The sequence below is a fragment of the Acanthochromis polyacanthus genome, chromosome 2 (assembly GCF_021347895.1).
Source record: "Acanthochromis polyacanthus isolate Apoly-LR-REF ecotype Palm Island chromosome 2, KAUST_Apoly_ChrSc, whole genome shotgun sequence".
NCBI lineage: Eukaryota > Metazoa > Chordata > Actinopteri > Pomacentridae > Acanthochromis > Acanthochromis polyacanthus.
In genome coordinates, this window is record NC_067114.1 from 36,497,438 (window position 1) to 36,517,194 (window position 19,757).

At 40.3% G+C, this 19,757-nt stretch overlaps 1 long non-coding RNA gene across 2 annotated transcripts; it reads right to left on the reverse strand.

The window, feature by feature from the left end:
- Positions 1-521: 521 nt before the first annotated feature.
- LOC110967576 (uncharacterized) lies at positions 522-5,506 on the reverse strand. 2 transcript variants are annotated; one of them, XR_007940599.1, is made up of 8 exons: positions 4,847-5,506; positions 4,104-4,217; positions 3,733-3,943; positions 3,486-3,637; positions 2,846-3,392; positions 1,809-2,702; positions 1,547-1,692; positions 522-1,442 (listed from the first exon to the last, which is right to left on the reverse strand). It is a non-coding gene; the product is annotated as an uncharacterized LOC110967576 (long non-coding RNA). The 2 variants fall into 2 exon arrangements; XR_007940598.1 differs by having other exon boundaries at positions 1,809-3,392.
- Positions 5,507-19,757: the final 14,251 nt, after the last annotated feature.

Consider the following 19,757-nt stretch of genomic DNA (forward strand, 5'->3'; position numbering starts at 1 on the left):
TAAAGAGTAGACCCTACATCGGCCGCTACCACGAATGGGCGTTGTCGAGAAACGCAGCTGCCATCTTGGTCCGCCCGCCCCCTCACTCTGCACCGCTGTTTAACCGGCACAATGAAGTCTCAGCGCATTAAATGAATCATAGTTCGCTCAATACTACACAAGTTTTTTTATCTGCAAATGTCATTCAAAGAGGCATGATAGAGGCCACAATTTTTGGTGTTTTCAAATACTTATAATGAATAAAATAATATTTTAGAAGATGCCGGCAGCGGCTGTAGATGCCATACTATAATAATTAATCAAGGATATATCTAGGTTTAGAGCTAGGTTCCTGCTATGTCTCAATAATTATGAATAACTGGTGGTTTTAATAGGCTAATTTAATATATATATATTTTTATTATATTTTATTTAGTTTAATTTTATATATCTATTTATCTATTTATATACACATGTCATAATATAATATAATGTCAGACTGTCTATTTTAATAATTGGAAAAATGAAGAAATACACACAAATATATTGCCTACATATCAAAAAAAATTGCACACTGTGAAGTTAAACACAAGAACAGATGAGATGATATTCAATTTGTTGTCGTATACACTGTGAACAAACAAGTACTGTAACGCCAAAAGTATTATTTTTGTACATGACACAACCCTACCTTAACAGGACAGCACCCAAACTACATATTTACATCAATTTGCTCAGGCCCTAAAAGCCTTGAAAGAGGACTACTTTGGTGTTTTTTTCCTAGTGCTCCCTTTCTGCAGCTCCAGGGAGGTGAGTTTTGCCATGTGGTGCAGCCTTATCTTCAGAAACACAGACACAACTAATGACAACAGTGTAAAATGGTGGTTGTCGATGCCAAACTGTGTCTCCTCAATGTGTTCCCCAAGATGAAAAACGTCCTCTGTTCCAACCTCCTCCCGGACGATGTAGGTGACTGTTGACAACTTTGGTGCCTGCCTTGTTGATGCTTGCCGGATGACCCTCTCTGCAGCTCTCAGCACCTTCAGAGTACCTTGTGATGGAATCACAAGGCCACCACGGTTTTTCAGTGTCAGCCGGTGGTAGTTTTCATCAAATGGCGGTACAGCATCTCTGACCAAGCTTGCACAGCATATATCACAGGACAGCTTTTGCAGAATCTGCCGGACCACAAATCCTGCGATGTTAGACAAGGGTATTTTCCACCAGCCCCCCGAACCGAGTGGGCAGGTAACTGTGATCTGTCACAATGGCCGAAATGTTTGCAAATGGAGATGGATGTTCTTCATCTGTTTCTGGAGAGGACATCTCTACTGCAGCTAGGGACACAGTCTGATCTTGGGCTGCAACATTGCCAGTCTCACTGGGTGACACACCACATCGAACCATCAAGCGGCGGAAAATGGCCTGGAACTGGCTCGCAGAGGGGTTATTATTCCAGCCACCTTGCATGTAAAACAGGCCGACAATACATGCATTACTCACATGACATAAAATATAAAGATTCGTTAAGTATATTTTCTGAATTCATTTCATTAAAAGAGCCTACCTGACGCTCTGATGGAATTAAACAGGAGTTCCAAGTGATCCTGGCTAAATCTGTATATTAGAACATACCGCTGAACTTGGATGAGCTCTGGAATCATTACCATCAATGTGTCGATGTTAATGACAAATTCAATGACAGACAAATACCTGCAAAAGAAAAAAGTTGCATTTCTTGGGTGCAAACTCAGAGAAGGAAAAGCAGCTACCAGAGCAGATAAAAACTTGAGAACAAGAACACATGCACGAAAGCATGCAATACTTACCATTTTGATACGACAACATCCCTCCTACATGCAAGCTCTCTTTTTGACACAGACAAATCTTAATGTTGGGGGAAAAAAATGATTTATATGCATCTTGGACCTGAAAAACACTGAATACACGTTAATTTTGACAAATACAGCTGGACACAGAAAAACATTGTAATTAAAGAGCATCATGTTGGCAGACAAAACAAAAAGAAAATACACTGTATCATATGAACCTGATAGAGAATGAGGCATCTTATGAACTCGATGCATGGAACAAAAACTGGAGCTGTTTCAATGAACTCATGCAGTAACTTTCTCGAACTTTCAACTTTAATGCTCTTTTTTAATAGACCTCTTAGAGCGATGGAGGGGTGTTCCATCTTTTGTAGCCAAAGTGAGCAAGTGGTCACTGGCTCTTGACAAAAATGCTTTCCTCTCTATCAAATTCAAAGCACCAAAAGGAGCTTTGAATCCTTTGGCACGAGGACTGCGTCCATTCATAATATCAAAGAGACTGTCAATCATCTATAAAAAAAATAGTGGCATATAAATGTCATGTCAGTTAAATATCGAAAAACCTTAAGTTTATGAAAAAAAACCTATGATACAATCAGAATTATTAGGGAATTACCTCGATGAAATCTGCTGTTACCTCACAGTATCTGAATTGAGAATACCCAAGATCTCGCATTGTGCGGAGAGTCACTGACACTGAGCGACTCAGTGGTTGTGCGGCTAGGGAAACCATCTTCTGGTTCTCAAAGTGGACATGCTTGTTTGTAATTTTATTTTCAGCATGCAGTCCATCTTTTTTTGCACATCATTGAGCTGATCAATGTACCTCCAATTTATCTGTCCACTGGTAGATGCAATCGGACTGTATGACTTCAGAGAAAGAATCGGTCACTGCTCAAAAAGTAAAAACAGCACAATTTTCATCTTCACATCCAGTAATAAATGTGCAACTGAACACACAAAAATATTTAGAGTTATTTTTTAGTAGCAGAGACATAACTTGTACAAATAGGTATACAACAATAATAATTTACCTGCAACATATTACGTGCCAACTTCAGCATGTGGCATGCGTCCATCATTATAAATACTTGGTCACCAGTCAACGGATGTGGGAAACTGGTTTTAAGTGGTTCTTGTGGGTTACCCCTCAGCTCACAACCAAGTTGATTGCACATGCTGATGTTTGTAGCATGGCCATCCATTGTGACACGTACCGCCTGAATACCCCGTGCATGCAGCTCCTCCAAAGCATGAGTGAGAAGGACCCTTTGTGTGTCTGGAGACAGAGTCTTCGTCAGGTAATATGCAATGGGAGCCTTCCAATGTCCTTGAAGGCCAACCACCAGGAACACAAGCGCCTCAGTAGCAACATCAGTCTCATTGTTTCCATCACCCATGTCTACAAAGCCAGACATTGACTGGTTGTGCGGATTATATTGCACATGTTTTCTTATGGCCATGGAATCTAACATGACTGCAACACGCCCATATTTAGCCTGGTCATCCTTCCGTCTTTTCTCCAGCATATCCAGCATCATTTTGTTCAGGCCAGGCTTGTCATCCATAGAACAAAGCCACCTGTACAAAAATATTGAGAAATAGCAGTTTAACATATAGAATATGCTACTGTATTTAACTTCCCGAAACTGAATTTGATAACATTATGACTACCTTTGTAATGTATGTGGATGGGGAAGGGAACAATTCAGTGTCTCTGAGGTATTTGTATGCCTTAGGACTATGAAGATGGAGTGTCAGGGCGAATTCTCTGTGCTCCTTTGAGTACTCATGACCCCGCCTGGCCATGAAGTCTAGTTTAAGATCTGAAATAGTATGAGACAAAATTCACAAGTCACGTTCAATTGTGACTAAAAGTTTTAGCTAATAAATATATTTCACAGTGGTAATTTCATCTTACCTAAGTAGAACTCAAGTCTGTCTTTGAGCTCTTCATTAATGAGGTTCTTTTCACTTAATTGTGCTAGAAGACTCTTCACGTTGGTCTTTGCCCTCTTTTCACGCGCCTTAGCATTCTTTTTTTCTCGCTCCAATATATCAACTCTTTCCAAAGCTCCGGTGAGTCTGGCCTTTAAAGCAGTTGGGGAGGAAGGCATTACATAGCTCTGATCCTAGGATAAAGAGAGATGAACATTGTTCGAGTTATGTTTTACTAGCTGTATCAAACATGACACAGGGCTCACATTATTTCTAAAAGTCATCAGCTGTCAAATCCGCTACCAGTCTCTAAAACCATTATGACATGCTTATATGTAAAATTGAAATACTTACATCTTTAGGCGGAGCTTCTGAATGTGAGGTTGAGGCCACCGGGCCATCCTGAGGAGTCTCAGACAGGCTCTCCTCAGATCTTCTGGAGGCAGATGTGTTCCTGCTTTATTCTGGCTAAAATGAAGACAAGACAGAAAGACATAGATAGATAGATAGATAGATAGATAGATAGATAGATAGATAGATAGATAGATAGATAGATAGCTAGATAGCTAGATAGAGGGAGAGATAATCACAATGATAAGTAATTTATGCCCTGTAATCAATAGAATATTTCCCTTCAACAATGCTAACAGCCTTATTGTGATGCACCTACTCTTTGGAGGTGATCTGGAAACTTAAAGATGGATGGAATAACGCCATCTCTAAGGTGGACAACCTGTCCTGTCCTGTCGAAATCCTGCTCTCTGAAGTGTTCACTACAAAGCACAGATGAGTCACTTGCTATGAATTTCTCCCTCCTTAGAGCGATCTCCCACTTCTTCCTCACATTTCTGTCTTTAGGAAATCTTCAAAATGAAACAAGAGATCACCACAAAACAATCTTAAACAAGAGCTCACTTTCTTTTTTCTTCTTTCTATTTTATTCCTTAAAATTTCTAGGAACCTCTCCCAAACAGAAGTTTTTCAAGCTAATGCAAATCTGTTGCTAATACACCAAAGTTGCTATAATTGTGAATAAGCGAGCTGTTTGCAAATGACTCTACAGTCAGGTGTAATGTTGAAAAAACGTTTAATCCTACCTGTGAAAAGTTATTCCTTGAGCCCTGCTCGCTACCGTCCACCTATTGGCACAGGAATACACCGCACAGTGCTCCGGCATCGCTGAATCACCATACAAATGACTGGAGCGTATGGGAAGCTCGACCGGACCAAAATGGCGGCCGTATTTCTCACTGCGCAGCACGCCGAGCAGCGTCTGCTCTTTATTATGTCTATGTTTGGCTCCACACTTGCTGATGATTCACTTCCGGTCTCAGGAAATGAAAAACCGGACCATTTTTCATTTCTGTCTCTTACTGATTTAATTTTCTTGTTATTGTAAATATAAAATGAAAATCAAAGCATTTTTCAAATTTTGTATATCCCTTTTTATCATTTCAATACCTGTTTCAAAACAGAAAATCCAATTACCAAAATATACACGCACCGTTATACACATCACACTACGGTGTTGGTCATTCTTCTGTTGTGTTTGTTTCATGATAATCAATTCTGTGTTCTCAGCAAAAATGACCATCCCATTATATGTGAAGTCTGTAATAGTCGGCTCCACATCACCCAGTGTTGTATTCTATCTTTTTTCTGAACTTAAGTGCTTGTAAATATTACAAGTTTTGAACTTTTATTATTTTTTATTGCTGATGTGTCTCACTGAGATAAGCTCATCCGTTTAATTTTTGAGTTAAAAAAAGAGCATCATGTAAGGATTATTTTCAAGCACTCAGAGAAACATAATGTGGTGTTTTTCACAGGTTTTGTGCCGGAGTTTAACAAGGTCATTTGCTTTGAAATTTTTTCAAATTACATCAGTACAAAATAGCAACTACTGTCTTCCAGTTCACAACTGGCCCATTCATTTTATTAGTGAAGAAAGGACATAGGCCTCAAAGGTACCATGAAAACTTTACAATATTAGAAAATTAATTGGGGAACACATTCAAATTTCTCTCTGATACAGACTTTGAAATCAGACATTGAACTTCTTTTAGGGCTTTTTTAAATGACAAATTATAAAGATGTGGATGATGAAGGAACTCAACAGACATTTGTTTTAAGCATCATTTGTTTTCCTGGTATTTCCCATGCACTGATTCTGAAACTTACACGATGTGTACTTTTCCAGATCCTTGCAGACATGCAGATGCAGAAAATATGAATTAACCTTAAAAAATTTTCTGCACTACACAATGGCAAGTTGATTATTTGGTGTAATTCAGCCACACATGTTCCATCCAGAAACCAGTTCTTTAAAATGATAATGGCACAGAGAGTCCCACCCTGGAAGTTGACAGGACTGCTTCTTTTGGTCTGTTATGTTTGAAAGCTTGGACGTAAGAAACTGTGGATTTGAGATTGTCATCAGTGCACTGTAGTTTTAAGGTGGAAATGCTTAGCCATGGTGTTGACTGCTTATTATCCTCTTTGCTCTTCCAATACATAAAAAAACACCAGGTGGACATGTTAACAAGATAAAAAAGTGTATAGGGAGGGGAAGAGTATTTCAAACAACAACAAAAACAAACAAAAAAACATTTCATGCCAATTTCACAATCAGCCTATCAGAGTTGGTTACATTTTGCATTTTCTCACCCATATGTCGAATGAATATGAACAATATGTGGTGGTTGCATGTGTCTTTCAAGCAATGCATTTAGAATTTATTTCATTTATGATAGTAATTCTTGTTTTGACGTCTCATGGCTCACACAGATTGTGCCTCTCATTTTTGTCTTTGGGTTTTCTGCCAGGCATAAAGCTTGCTTCTGGGCCTGGTATATCTCTCCAATCCAAGAAGTAGTAGGAAGAATTTTCTTCTGCTTCCAGCTTGGATTTACACCAAAGACACATTGTACACTGAAACATCTAGGATGTGGAAGAACACCAAAATGGGCTAAAATGTTGTCATCCTCTTACAAGAATATATGCTGGTAACCTGCAAAACTGCAACTATCAGAACGTGTAACTTCAGGTCTTGCGTAGTAACATGAGAAATTGCATTAAAGCATTGTTTTAATTTATTACATTAAAAAAACATGCCTACATTTTGAAAAAAATAAAACTGACTATATTCTGTTCCCAAATTCATGATGTTTCAGCAAAAACAAAAAAAGTTTAATTTTTATACTGCAGAAAAATAAAATTCATTCCAAAAAAGCAAAGGAGACTGGAAAGATAAAGCATCACATACCTTGATGCTGTAGTCCAGGACAGAGATGAGCCTTTTGTCCTACATGGTACTCACAGCAATATCTCTGTACAAAGTCATCTGGAGTAGATTCCTTTTCTTCAGGCAGTAGGACTTAACTGTGTGTTTACTGGTGAAAGATCATTTTGAGTTGAAAAAAAAAACACACTCTGCACTGCACAAATTGGTGGTAGATTTGCTTCAATTAGAGGTCCACATATGATTGGATATCTCTCAAGGCTACCTATTTTTAATTGTCTGTACAAATTTGCCTCACCTTCCAAGGTGGTGGCAGTTTTTTTGTTCAGTCTGAAATATGGCTTATCTTGCTGGCCAAGGGGTCATCGTGAAAACATTTTTGGCCAACAGCTGACCTCTCCACTCACAAGGGGATCAAGACAAAGACAAATTCCCATTAATTAATTAATCAACTAATTAACCAATTAATCAATCAATCAATCAATCAATTAATTCATTACTCTGCCAAGGAGGTGGAGCCTCAGCGGAGTTTTGTGACTATCTGTGTGTGTAACTGAAACCTAATCAAGACCCAAAGTTAGACAAAGGAAAATTGGATGCTTAGTCACTTCAAATTAGGGGAATCATTTGGTATTTAAATAGGATTCATCATCTTTCCATTAATCCCAACACCACAGACATCAAAACAAAAAATAGATTCTCCAGATACAGGTGTTCTCGTCAATTATAGACCCATATTCAACCTCCTTTTTACTTCTAAAATTCTTGAAAAAGTTGTTGCAAGCCAATTATGTGATTATCTATCAAAAACTTTCAGTCAGGATTTACAGTACATCATAGCACAGAGACAGCACTGGTGAAAGTCCCCAATAATTCTCAAATAATTTCTGACAGTGGAGTCCCTCAGTATTGCTGCTATAAGTTTAGACTCATGATGGATTCCCATAATGCACTGAGGTCCTCTCCTCTCTATATGCTGTTAGATATCACCATTACATATCACTAACTCTGTGTTTCCCCTGAAGTCCTGTGTTTGTTCTCTCCACAGATGTCTCTGCATCTGGGGCTACATATCTCTGATCTGGTCACTGGTCTAACCACTTGCTATTCTGCCATCCCAACCCCAACACCTCCTGCTATTTCCACCCTCCTCATCCCCACTCTCACCCAGCTGGTCGAGGCAGATGTCTGCCTTCCTTGAGCCTGGTTCTGTAAGAGTCCCCCCCCCCCCCCCCCTCTTCCCCCCGCTCCCCTCCTCCCTGTTCTAGGGTTCTTTTCATTCCTTTCCACCTTCACTCACAGGGAATCCAAAGGCAACTTTGGATTGTTGGGTTTATGTGCTCTTATATTCATAAAGTTTGTGCCTTACTATGCTAAGCGCTGTGAGATGACATATGTTTTGTATTTGTGCGATATAATTAAATTGAAAACCCCATAAAAGGGTTGCAGCTTGAACAATGAGAGTTATCACAGGTGTCTTCTGTAAAATACAATAATATTTAAGTCAGCGTAGCTTGTGGGTGTGTGTCATCTGTTATTTGCCTGAATGAAATTCAGACCAATGGAGCTGAAAACAGGAAATGCGTTATTCATTTTCTCTCTTCTTTGACTGATGGAGGTGCGTGTGAGGTGGGGCTGCACAGTGGCTTGGTTCTTGGCACCGTTGCCTTGCAGCTAGAAGACCCCCAGTACGCGTCTTCACCTATTGGGCCTGGGGTCTTTCTGCATGGAGTTTGCGTGTTCTCCCTGTGCATGCGAGGGTACTTCGGCTTCCTCCCTCAATCCAAAGACATAATGAGGTTTACTGATGATTCCAAATTGTCCGTAGGTGTGAATATGAGTCTGCTTGTTTGTCTCTCTATGTAGCCCTGTGGTAGACTGGTGACCTGTCCAGGGTGTCCCCTGCTTTCACCCCAAGTCAGCTGAGATAGACTCCAGCCCTCACTCTAATGAGGATTAAGTGGTGTATAGATAATGGATAGATGGATGGATGTGAAATCATCAGTACATGCATGTATCCTTCTAAACACCTCGACTGGAGAAAAACAGTTAAATTCCACATGTGTGGAGCTGGTTGTTGGAAGTGGACCTCGAAGTATAGATGCAACGCTGTCTGCCTCTCCCTCTCCCTCTCCCTCTCTTTTCTTCTTATGCCTCCTCCCATTTCGTCTTCTCCGTATGTCCCTCTCCCCCATTTTCTTTGTCCATGCCTCCGTGCTTTCTTCCTACTTGCGCCCTCCTCTCGTCTTCCTTACGCCTTCTGTCTTCTCTTCCCTCCCCTGTTCACTCTGACACACTGAACTGAAGTGGCACTGCTTCCCTGCACTGTGATTGGCTGCCAGCCAGACGTTGTGTGAGCCAAGCAGCACAGCGGCAGGGCAGCTGGAACTGCCAACACACAATGCAGTACAACACACCGCTCACCCTCTTTCTCCTCCTCATCCTCCTCCTTTATCCCACCCTCCCCTCCTCCTCCTTCGCCAGCCACAGCCCAGCTCTTTGTCTTTGCCTTCTACACTCTCATTTTCCTCTCATATTCAGTCAATGGCTGATCAGCTCATGCTGATGTGTGAAAAACCCAAAATTCCAAAATCTGTCTGATTTTATCCATATGTCATGTTGTCATCTAAGTTCTCTGACATTTTCTATAACCTTGTACCTAATAGCAGTATTCATTAAACAATTTTAAAAGCATGCATCCACTACTGAGATCTTTCCTTAACCCTGTAAGAAACCAAGTCATTTTAACCAACCTAATGTCCCAAACCACGTGCTTTAGAAGTGTTTCAGAAGTGTTATGTACTATAGTTGACTGTTGTCTCCTGAGTGCCTCTTCTTCGGTGTTATACTTTTCCAGGAGCACTTGAATTTACTGAGTGAGGATGTGTAGCAATTTACATGTATTAGTCACTTTCTCATTACTACAGTGTGAACAGATTGTAATTGACTGTAACTGACTTCTATGTAAAAACACAGGACAGATTTTCTGAGGTCATCAGATAATTCCCATTTGTTCCAGACTGCCTTACCTCGGTGCCCTTGCAACAATAGCTCACCTTAGCTAAGAAGTGTAATCTGCTAATGTCGGCGATCGAACAATTCACAGCACAACACAAACTCCACACTAGCACAAAATAAACAAAATAATTTAATCTCGCAAAGTCTCTCCAGCCAATGTGACTGGTATCTGGGAAAACTAGCGTGACCATTAACAGGGAGTTCAGTTCATGAAGGGACAAAACAGGGAAAGGTGTAACTTTAGCCACACTGTAATATTACATAACCAGACCTACCTCCACACTTTATTTTAGTACTGTGACGAGTTTCAATATCAACTACAGCCTATACTCTCAAATTCAATTAATAGTCAAATGATTGCAAAATAACAATCAGAAACAAAATTAGTTTTATTGTCACTTTACAATGCTGTACAGCTCTACAGTTCCTGATGAAATGAACACAAAAGTAATAAAAGGCCAAGAATAACAGAAAACAATAAATTAACAAATAAAGTAGAACTGTGCGCTTAGTTGTGAGTCAATGAGTCACTGGATGCTGTGGTATTGTGGAGTCTAATGGCATGACAGAGCCCCTACAAACATTGTTAATGTAATGCTTCATGCTCAAAGGCTGCTGTGGGTTTAATTGTGTGTAGCTTGGCAATCAAACTAGTTTGAAGTTACGGTCTGTATCTGTTGCAGTGAATGTACAGTACAACATGGCAGGGGATATGCTCGTGTTTTCTTCATAATACCTGGGTTTTGATATAAATAGCAAATGTTAAATTTTGAAGCTTGCAATTAAGTAGACAACATCTGGCTGTGCAAAGTTTTCTTTTCTGAATTAAAGTGTTTCATAGTGTTGTCTGCAGATGATAGCAATACATTCATTAACTACATATATATACAGTAACTGGCATGGCCGTAGCCAGGTATGAGGTCAGCGAGGTCCGGACCTCACCTATTTTTCCGAGTTTTTTTTTTCTTCCGCCAAATATGCCCAACTGAATAAAACATAAACTCATAAAAACTTGAAACCTCTCTGTGAAACGTGCTTGTAAATTGTAAATTGTGGTAAACATCCATGGGCTTTGTGTTCTGTTTGTGCCTGTGTGCGTGTTGCGGTGAAAAGCTGTTTGATCAGCTGATGCACGTACCCGCAAATGCGCCCTGTGACGCGCTTGGCAGCGGGCCAAACGCCATTCAAAAACTAGTGTTTTTATTATTAGCACTTTGTAGACCACATCCCCGCCCATCTACACCAAGGTGACCACAATATATTTTTTTTAGATAATTCGGCACTAGTTCGGCCTGTCAGATCATCTGATCAAAGAGTTTAATTACTTTTATCCACAGCGGAGAGCGCGTCCGGCGCTTTTTTTTTTTTTTTTTTTTTTTTGATGAGCGCCTGGCTCATCAGACAACATACAATGTATGTTGAAGATATTTCTAACCTTGCCAGTGACGACTTGTGCCTGTGAGAGGTCATTCTCAGCCATACGAAGACTTAAGACATGGCTTAGATCTACCATGTCCAACGACAGACTGACAGGCCCGGCGATGATGCATGTGCATCAGAAAGTGGAGGTGAACCGGGAGAATATCCTTCAACGGTGGGATGCCTCTGGTCACAGGAGGATTCAGCTAGCCTTTGATGTAAAAAGTTGATTTGTTTTTTTGAAAAAATATGCATTTTTTTTTTTTTGGAAAATGCTGATTTCACATCATTAAAAGATATTTAAACAACAAACATCTTGTGTGACTTGTAGCCTAAAAAATATATATAAAAATAAATATTTTAAAAAAACATTGAAAAATTTTCATGAACCTCACCTATTCCAAAATCCTGGCTACGGCCCTGGTAACTGGTCTCAGTTAGCCTAGCTACAACCCACAACCCACGGCAACAAATTTAATTCTCTGCCAGGGTGGGTCTTGTTACCCTCCATAAGGCTCGAGGCTGGATGCTCCTAAAACTGGCTGGACCAATCACCATGAAGTGTAGAGTCAGGAGGCGGGCGTAACTAAGTGACGACAGAGGCACCACGATTCTGACAGAAACAACCGGCGCACAATAAACAGTTATATTTCGACTCGGCTTTGGCCACAGCCCTTAAAGATTTGAAGCTAAAATTCAACTTGAAAGATAAACAAAGGACGGCACTGAAGTGTTTCATTGAGAAGAAAGACGTATCTGGACTTATGCCGACGGGATATGGCAAATCCTTAATATACCAGTTGGCTCCGCTGGTTGGGAAGCTAATGGGACTTAGCCACAATCCGCCGGCGCTCTAGGAACTACGTCAGCCTATTCGTTGCGTTGATTGGTTGTATACCTACCCAATTGCTGCAGAGTGATTTGAAAGACAACCTTTAAGCCCGCCTCCCTCCCTGTCGAGCGGCCCTAGACCCTTGTGTCTTCAGAACATGGGTCTAGCGTGGCTAGGCTAGGTCTCAGTTGTAATTTTTATGTTTTTCTGGTGGGGTCAATAGCGTGTCACACTTCACGGACACAAACAAACACACATGGTCAGAATGTCTTATGGGTTGTTCAGGAGGACATTGAGAGACAGTGTATTTTATCATTTAGGTAAAAGGACATTTTAGATTTAGGTAAAGAGAAACCAACCTGCTTTTCTTAGAGTCCAAATTGATCTAGATGTGAGATTTTCACTTGAGCAGCAGCACAATGCTTCAGGGAGAAGCACAAATTTCCACTTCTTCAGAGTCTAATCAGTTCCTGTCTACCCCCACTACCACCAACCCCAAACCCCCACAAATGCTCACTGTTCACTAGACGGCCCAGTGGGAAACCTCTTCCCTCTCCTCGCCAGTTCCTCTGCCAAATGAATATACAAGGCCGGTGTATAAACAGTGACGAGGCTGGGGGGTGGTAGTGGGGGTGGGTGATGCACTCTTCTCCTGGCTCAGCAGAATCTAGGGGCCAGCACTTGTGGATGGAACAGAGAGAAAACATATTTTGAAAAAGCAGTCATGCTTGAAAAAGATGTTTTTCTGGGAACCTAACCCCTTGAGATGAGCTTTGTAATGTAATTTTAAATGATCATTTCATAGTCCATAATGGATTACTGTAGTTAGTGCTACATTTAGGAAACAAAGTGTACTGCAGATCACTGCAATCTGCACCTTGTCCTACCTATTTATATCTAATTCTGATGACACATATAATTTGATGCTCTTTTACTGAACTGATTTTACAGATGCCAGACTGTGCACAAGAGCCCTACCTGCCTCTTATCCTGTATTCCAGTAGATTGTGTCTCAAACATGATGGATCACAAGGTCTTTAACAAAGACACATTTCTCAAGGAATTAATACAACTTTGCATTTTTGTTTTGATTGTCTGAAAACAAAATAAGTAGCTCTGTGGTATAGATACATCATCAGATGATTCTGAAATCAAAAATATATAATGACAGATGTTTACTGTGCAGCTGCATCTGAAATTCCATACACGCTGGGATTTTGTGTTTGTTTTTCAAGTTTACTTGTCTAAAGTGGGAAAAAATGCACCATACTTCCTTAAATAATGCAAAAAAAATGGAACGAAAACACTAATGTCTTCTAACACATCACTGTACTTACAAAGAACTGCATGTCTAAACACTGGCCCAACGTGACAAAAAAAAAAAGTTTAAAACTGGCTCAGTCTGAGAAACAGAATGAGAAGCAAGTTGTCTGTGTAATGGTGATGAAATTATACTATTCCACTAAAGATTCAGCAAATTTCACTGGTTGTAGCTTTAATGATACTATCAACACTACAATTCAGCTGCTTGCAGCTCTATTGCAAGAATGTCTGTATTACGCAGAAAAAAACCCATTCCAACTAAAATGTTTTTCTTATAGACTGTACACTATATACCAGCTTAAAAAAACCTATTGGAATTGGTATGGATTTAAAAATACTGCTCTGGTCAAGGTTTGATCCTAATTCCCCCTTCCTCAGCCAGAGAGCTGCAGGCGTTCCTGTACAAACATTACATCATGGTTTCTGGGTTGCAGTGGGTGGGGCTGCCTGCCGTCCTCCATGCAGAGATGAAGGGATGATGGGGTAGATGGAGGGATGGATGATCACTCCAGGCAAGCTGGCAGTGATGGTACATTGCAGACATGGAGACAGAGAATGGGCTCTGAGTGATGTTTCCATGGCGGAAATCAGATCCTAATGGACCGGAGAATGGCACCAGTGGGCAAGATCCAGTAGAGCTCAGACACTGCTGTAACTCACAGAGGCTGCCTCCATTAGTGTGTGATAGAGAAAACAGACATTCAGCTGTAATGTCTCTTTGGTTACACCTTAAATCACAATGGAAAGACTACATGTTATTATTATTAAAGTAGTCAGAACTGTTTGTGACAGTAATATTGTGCTGTGAAGTATGTGCCTAGGGTCTAATATTTATTTAATATTAGACAGAGATAACCCACAAAACACAAAATGCAGTTTATAAATCATGATTTATTGAAAATTCACTGAAAACCTATTTCACCCCTGTGAAAAAGCAATTGCCCCATTCAACCTATGACTGGTTGGTCCACCGTTGGCAGCAACAACTGCAGTTAAATGTTTGTAACAGCTTGAGATCTGTCTTTTAAATGGCCATGGAGGAATTTTGACCCACTCTTCTCTGCAGAATACGGTTAATTTAGTCACATTAGATGGTTTCCAGGCTGCACAGTGGCTTGGTGGTAAGCATTTTCACCTTGGGTTCACCTCCCCGCCTTCTCAGGATCTTTCTGCATGGAGTTTGCATGTTCTCCCCGTGTGGGTTTTTACTGAGTACTCTGGCTTATTCTCACAGTCCAAAAACATGCTCTGGTAACTATAATTGTCTGTAGGTGTGAATGTGAGTGTAATTGTGTGTCTGTCTATGTAGCCTTGCAATAGACCGGTGACCTGTTCACCCTAAGTCAGCTGGGATAGACTCCAGCCCATCACGGCCCTAATGAGAATTAAGACAATGGATAGATGGTTGCCAGCATGAACTGCACTTTTAAGGTCTTGTCACAGCATCTCAGCTGGATTCAAGTCTGGACTTTCACTTGGCCACTCCAGAACCTTAATTTTGTTCTTTTTGAACCACTCAGACATGGACTTGCTGGTGTGCTTTGGGTCATTGTCATGCTGTGTAACCCATTTGTGTTGAGCTTTAGGTCATGAACTGGTGGTGAACATTCTCCAGGAGGACTTTGTGATAGACAGCAGAATTTATGGTTCCATTAATTATGACGAGTCATCCAGGTCCTCACGCTATCACACTACCACCACCATGTTTCACTGTTGGTATCATGTTCTTCTTATGCAATGCAGTATTAGTTTTACTCCAGATGTAACGGACCCATGTCTTCCAAAAAGTTCCGCCTTTGACTCATCAGTCCACAGGATGTTATCTCAAATGTTTTGAGGGTCAACTTGATACTTTTTGCAAATACCAGACAAACATTTACATTTTTTTTTGATCATGAGTGACTTGCACAGCATAAAAGCATTTTTTTTCAGAACACTTTGGCATGAGCTACTGTATATACTGTAATATGTGTGAAACAGATTTCTATAGCTTCACCTGCATTGTTGTTCATCCAAAATATAAACACATATGGTCCACTTGGGATTGCTATTAATGCCAATGACTTGTTTTTCATCATTAACTAACATTTTAGAAACATTTTATTGTTTGATCTGATGATGATGATGATGATGATGATGATGATGAAAGGAGGAAATCATCAAATTTTCACAAAAAACACCAATTATTCAAGAAGGTATATTATGTATATGGTGGTCGTGGGGACAGTTTTATTTGTTCTTGTTAGCAACATGACTGCAGCATTCTGTCAGAACTCTGACATTCTGATCACTAAAGTCTGATGGGTTGAAGGGCCTAAATAGGACAGTTAGTTGATGCCAATATATATGATTTGCATTGCATGCTCATCAAGTTGCAGGTCACACAAGATGTATAAATATAATGAATACATGCTATGTCAAATGCCTCTGATACCTTGACTGCTTCATCATTCCATCAGAACTTTGATAAGCATCTGCATGTATGTTCTTAAAAAGGCTGATGTGTGCATAAGCCTATAGGTCCACCAGCGCTGTTTAAATGACCCTAACATGACTCAGTTCCAAATCAAGATGTACATCATACTGCATTTTGGGGGAAAAAGGCAAGACAAAAAGAGGAGTAAAATTGTTGTTGTATGAGTTGTTAATAATGGGGAAAGGACAAATGTATTTGCATATTTAGTTCATGACTGAAATTTAATTAAGTTTAAGAAAGAAATTCGTTATAAAATTAAGTGTATTAACATCATGCTATGACAACAAACAATCATATTTAAACAGCAGAGTAAATAGAAGATAATTTCTTAAACTGGGCAAACACAAGCTACAATTTGTGGTCTGCTCTATTCATTCACTTTTTGTGGTCAGAGAAAAGTGAGAGAAGAACAAAGAGACAAAGATGAGTCTTGAGAAACATTGGTATTGCCAGTGGTCACAGTTAAGAAATATGCAGCTCTGGAGCCAAGGCTATACTGCAGGAAGGGAGAAAAAAAAAAAAACTATGAAAGAGAGCGAGAGAGAGAAGATAAAAAGCTATAACTGTGATATTTTTTTCCTGTTTTATTTTGAAAGTAATCCCTTTTTGTCTGTCTTAGTTGTCCTGTCTTTGTCTTGTCCCTGAACTGTGATTCCCTGGCAGTTTATACAGAACATGTTTTCATCTAACTTGGTATATTTATCCTTGTGTGTCTCCCCCTGTCAATCGCCACTTTGTCTACTGATCTACCAATCTGTTTACCTGTCTTAATTCTTGTGTTTCTCTGGTTTGTGTATTTAGGTTTTTTTTTTTAAACTTTTGCTCAAGTTTCTTAATCTTCCATGTCTTTTTGATATTTCAGTTGCCTTTGTCTGCTCCCTGTGTTTTCTGGTTTACCTTTGGGACTTCAGTTATTTTTATATTGACTGGGGTTAAAGTGAAGTCTTTGTTTTGAAACCTGCGTTTGTGTCTCTATTTGGGCTTCTCCTGACACCACCCCATATAACATTTGGCCTAACCCAAACTGGGAGCTGGTTCCACAGTTCCACAGGAGAGGATCATAACAGCTGCAGGCTCTGCCTCCCGTTTTACTTTTGGAGACTCAAAGAATGGCAAATAAACCTGTACTCTAAAAGCAAAGTGCTCTGTTGGGATAATACTGAACAAAAAGGTCTTTGAGATAAGGCTACCCCTGTAGCCACCTGAGATCTGGTCAAGTCCATTCCCTGCTGCACTGTTTACTAGCAAAAGCATGAAATTTGATCAGGAGCACAGTGTCAAAGGTGTAAATCAAAGATACAAGTAATGCTGCAATAAAAAATGCCCCACTGAAAGTATTAGAATTACCAGCCAGAGCTTAGAGCCACCTAAAAATGATAGTTTAGAGGACTTTGGCTCTTTTATTGGCTATAGACAGATTTTGTCAATAGAATAGCAAAAGTCATGGATGTTGCAGTCATAGAATTTTACATAGAATTTGCCCTGGATCTTGGGCTGTGGCGAGGGCGCCGGCCCATGCCGGGTGGCCGTCTGGGGTGGCCGGTTCCCCTGGCGATGTTGACCCTCTGCCTGGGGGTGCGGGGGTTGCCTCTTGGATGCCTGGGGCCCGGAGTCCTGTGCTGGGTCCGCCCTGGGCCTCCAGCCCCTGGCGGGGTCGGCGGCCGCCGGTCTTGGTCGCCTGGGGCCCGGCCCTGCTGGACGCTGGGGGTCCTGGCCGGGTTCTCCCTCTGCCCCCTTCCGGGCTGGTCCGTGGTCGTCCTCGTGGTTTGGTGGCTTGGATCTCTACTCTGGGATTGCTGCCGGCTCGCCTGGGTCTTGTGGGCTCTCGGGCCCGCTTCTGGCCTTCACTGAGGTCAGAGGTAATAGTTGCATGATCACAGTCACAATTGCACCGTACTCTGCATGTGGACATAGCAACCATGTTGTCTTGTGGGATGTTAAGTTTGTCCTGGTGCCAAAATATCAAAAGACATGTTTCCTCATTTTGTTTGTTTTATGTAGATGATCTGAATAATTACTAGCTGTGTTTCGTAACAAAACCTGTAGGATGCGTTCCGGTGTGTCTTTGTTAAGGTGTACTAGCTTGTTGTCTGTTGTGTTGGTTTCAATTGAAAGATAATTGCATTCTTGCACTCTTCCTTTTCTCTTCACTATCCCCCCTTGTTGTTTTTTTTTCTTCTTCTTCTTTTCTTCTTTCTCTCTTCCTGCCTTTCCCCTGTCAGGTCCGGCAAATTTATGTATATTTAACTAATCAACAAGTATTCAAACTAAATAAATTACTGTACAGTATCAAGGGGAGTCTTATACTTATAAACTCCCCTTGGAAAAGCAAACTTGTATGGCACAATGCAGCAGCCAGATCCCCATTCTGCCTGCTCTGTTGCCGGACAGGACAAAAATAAATAAAAAAATTTAACATGTGCGTAATTTCACAATTTTAATCATGAGAGAAATGTAAAAAAATACAAACATAAGTACCGAATAATTTTATTTAGGTTTATTGAAAAAGTTAACTTTGCACAGCTAACTGGTGCATGCTGTGCTGCGACGACACAGCCTGTCATCTCCAACAGAAATAGACTCACTAAGATTACACACTTAGCATCCAAAATTATTAATCTGCCCACCATGGACCTCTCCCACCTCAACAATAGAGCTGTTACACGCGTGGCTCGGACAGTCAGCAGGGACCCAGACCATCCCCTCCACACTAATTTCTCCCTACTGCCCTCTGGTCGGAGGTACAGGTGGAAACGGGTGTGCTTTAGCAAAAGCTTTGTTCCCTCTGCCATTGCTGCTCTTAATTATCTGTAGCATGCTTCCCACCCATCTCTCACCAGCATGTGTGTTGTCTTATTGTCCTGTTTATAATATGTGTATTTTTTATGTACCTGACAGTACCTGTGACAATGAATATCCCCTTTGGGACAATAAAGATCCATCTATCCATCTATCTATCTATCTATCTATCTATCTATCTATCTATCTATCTATCTATCTATCTATCTATCTATCTATCTATCTATCTATCTATCTATCTATCTATCTATCTATCTATCTATCTATCTATCTATCTATCCATCTATCCATCTATCTATCTATCTACTAGGAAAAAATTGTTCATAAAGGGGCAAACATCCATGCATGTCCAAGTAAAGCCAGAGAAGTGTCATACGCAAGGCCAACAAAGCTTGCAACCTAAGACAGAATATCTGTTTCAGTTTTGGTTTTAACACAGCACTAAACAGAAGCAGCTCATTGATACCTACTAATCTGGTCTCTGAGTGTCTAGAGTATGATAAAAGATATCACATGTGATGGTTGCTGGAAATGTTCCTCTGTATCCCTATGCAAATATTGTATTAAAATGTGCTGTTTCCAGCTAGAATAGTCAATTACCACACTAACAATGTCTAGACTGCATTTCTGAATCATGCTGTCTTCATTGAAAAAAAATGCTTTTCTTTCAAACTAAGGACATGTCTAAGTCCTCCAAACTTTTGAATGGTAGTGTATCTCTATTTAAAATTCGTAAGATCTTCTTCTTATTATGTTCAGTGCTTTGAGATGACTTCTGTTGTGAACTATCACGATGTAAATAAAACTGAATTTAATATATGCCGTTATTTCATTCACTGGGAAATTGGGTTAGCCACTAAAATGACATTATTTGCAATTGGATAGATGGATGGACAGAAA